Source organism: Enhydra lutris, unplaced genomic scaffold (assembly GCF_002288905.1).
Source record: "Enhydra lutris kenyoni isolate GAN:26980312 unplaced genomic scaffold, ASM228890v2 scaffoldscaffold1688, whole genome shotgun sequence".
In the NCBI taxonomy this organism is placed as follows: Eukaryota; Metazoa; Chordata; class Mammalia; order Carnivora; family Mustelidae; genus Enhydra; species Enhydra lutris.
This window is the reverse complement of record NW_019155772.1, coordinates 1-3,434: the sequence shown is the minus strand read 5'-3', so window position 1 is coordinate 3,434 and position 3,434 is coordinate 1.

Here is a 3,434-nt window from a genome sequence, read left to right as displayed (position 1 = left end):
TGAAGTAAGGAGATCCCATGGGTCCTTGCTGGATTTCCCATGTGTGGGGTATGAGGAGAAGTGGGAGGAATGAAGATCAAGGAGCTAGCAAGCAATGGTCAAGGGATACAGTGTGATGACAAATTCCACTAAACAAGTACAAAACCAGTAAGAACAAAAAGAGAGAAAAGGCCATCCTAAGTAGAAAAAGGTCTGAGTTTCTGGAAAATGAGGAATGATTTATGGAGGCAACACCACAGAATTGCACTATGTTGCTATAGAGAATTTTCATTCTAGTCAGAGTTAAAAAGCACAGTCTAGGTCCATGATGACTGAAAGGAAGTAAGTCCATGAAGTCATTAGGAGGCATACATGTGTCCATCCTCCTTATGAGCCTCACCAATGTTGGGAAAATCTCAACAAAAGGAGAGTCCACAGGTGTTAGGTACGCTCTGTGCAGTGTCAGCAGATGTTGCTGCAGAAATGGGTCCTCTCCATGCACTGGTGACCAGGAAAGAAGGCTCCAGGTTTGAGGCAAACAGTGGCTGCCATTCCCAGGTGGTGCCTGTAGCTCACAGCTGTGGTTAGCAGTGGAATCCAGTGGAGAACATGGGCGATATGGGCACAGTCATAGCCTGGCCACTTGACATAACTTCCACAGCCTGATGCCTGTGTTTTGGATTTCATGTGCACAGGTTCCTTCTGCAGCCTGACAAGCTCCTTCCATACTGCTCTTCCTCCGGTGTCTGGCCTATTCCAGTGAATGGAATTTCTGAACTTCTACCTCAACATTCTCCTGTCCTGCTGTCTCTTGGCGCTCTTCTCCACAGCCAGTGGGAAAGGTTCATGAACAACAAGGGGTTGTATCTCTTTCTGGGATCCAAGAGCTCCTGGGACAAGAAGGTGCATGGATGAGCCTCAAAGCAAGCTGCTGCTTTCTGCCACTTCAGATCTTCCTCCAGCTTGTGCTCCCAAGCCTGTGACTTTGGAGACACCAGTCTCAAAACCAGCAATTCCTGATACACACAGCAACATGGCTGTGTGCACAAGGATTGATGCTGAGCCAAAGAAGCCGTACAAAGACAGTACATGTAGTACAATGACCGATTCATGAATTCTACAAAATTAGAGTCTAAGATGACACAAGAAAGAACAACAACTATATAGGGACAGGGTGAAGAAGGGAAGAGGAATGAGGAATTCCAGGGAAAGTGGAGGAAATTTTCAGGAGAACTGATTTCCTCACTCTTGATACTGTTGATTTTAACACCTGTGTTTATCATGTCACACACTCTGCCTGTGAGCAGTTCATCCAGTGTCAAGTACATGCACCAAAGCTATGAGAGATAATCACAGAGATGACTCAGGAGGAATGCAGAGATAGTGGATGGTTAAAGACTTGAAAAAACACTTGCACGATCTGATTCTGTCTGTAATTCATGTAAACACTACAACAAGCAAAATCATCCCATCCCCATCACAGGACCGGTTCCACATTCCTCATGAGTCTGCCCAATCTGGTCTTCAGCTGATTCAGGGATGCAGCAGGTCCTGAGGGTAGGAACACCGTCCCATATCCTGGGATCACTCTCACCCTACAAGTGTTCATGGACACCTCACAAAACCTCTCCAATTCTGAGTGTAGGCTCACAACTTTTATGGGGTACATGACACCTACATTCTGAGATTTTTGCAAATATGGAAAAAACAAAGTAGAAGATATACCCAAGGTATATACTCTGGAAACATATATAATAAAAATTTATTTTTTTTTTCAGAAGTGGTCAATACCACCAAATCAAAGACAGTCACACGTGCTACAATCACTGCCCTCTCTGTCAGCTAATATCCCAATCTGGCAATACACAGAGGATATGCAAATAGGACCCTCCCCATGCTGATTAAACCAAGCCAGCCCTGACCCTACAGTTGGGAGAGTAGCATCAGCCCCAGCATTCCCAGGTGTTCCACTCAGCAATCAGGAAAGAACACAGACAACTCAGCATGGACTTAGTGCTTTTGTGTTTTCCTTCTTCCAGTTTTAAAAGATAATTTATGGAGGACATGGGGAGATGGAGAGAGGAAGTGATTTGGGAGGAAATCAGAGGGGGAGATGAACCATGAGGGACTGTGGACTCTGAGAAACAAACTGAGGGTTTTGGAGGGGAGGGGGTTAAGAGGGTGGGTGAGACTGGTGGGGGGTATTAAGGAGGAGACATACTGCATGGAGCACTGGGTGTGGTGCATAAACAATGAATCTTGGAACACTTTAAAAAATGAGGTTTTTAACAAAGGTAATTTATGGAGAACTGAAGATATTGAGTACGTGACTGAATATGAGTGATAGAAACAGTGGATGTGTGACAAATTCCTGACCAGAATGTCATGTGTCTGCAGGTGTCCAGTGTGAGGTGCAGCTGGTGGAGTCTGAGTGAGACCTGGTGAAGCCTGGGGGTCCCTGAGACTCTTGTGCAGCACCTGGATTCACCTTCAGTCTCCATGCCATGAGCTGGTCCACCAGGATCCAGGGAAGGGGCTGCAGTGGTTCTCAGGTGTTAGCTATGATGGAAGTAGCAAATGCCAGGCAGATTCTGTGAAGGGTCGCTCACTACTTCCAGAGACAAAACCAAGAACATGTATCTGCAGAAAAACAGCCTGAGAGCCAAGGATATGGGTGTCTTTTACTGTAGGGGAAAGACAGTAAAGGGACATCAGTATGAACTCAGACAAACCTCCCTGCAGGGACACACCAGCGCCTCGGCTAAAGAGGCACACAGATCACCAGGGGATTCTCAGGTCACCAGGGGAGACTTAGGTGATCAGCAGCATTCAAGACCAAACAATATCCTTTCCACAAAGGAAGCAGGTGCAGGTGGAGATTAATCGCGTGTTTCCTGGCACAGTTTGGGGCTTCCTTTCCATAAACCAGTTTCCCCAACAAGACTTTCTAGAATTACTTGTTCTTACTTCTTACATCTGTGAATAGAAATGTTGGCTATCATAGAAGAAAACTATATGTACATTCACAAAATGCAGGAAGTCACTTACACTTTATGAATCTTTTCCCTCAATGACAATTACAGACATTCTCTTTTTTTCTTTTTTTTGTTTTTTGCATTTTATTTTATTTTATTTTTATAAACATATAATATATTTTTATCCCCAGGGGTACAGGTCTGTGAATCACCAGGTTTACACACTTCACATCATTCACCATAGCACATACCCTCCCCAACGTCCATAACCCCACCGCCCTCTCCCAATCCCCCTCCCACCATCAACCCTCAGTTTGTTTTGTGAGATTAAGAGTCACTTATGGTTTGTCTCCCTCCCAATCCCATCTTGTTTCATTTACTCTTCTCCTACCCCCTTAACCCCCCCATGTTGCATCTCCTCTCCCTCATATCAGGAGATCATATGATAGTTGTCTTTCTCCAATTAACTTATTTCGCTAA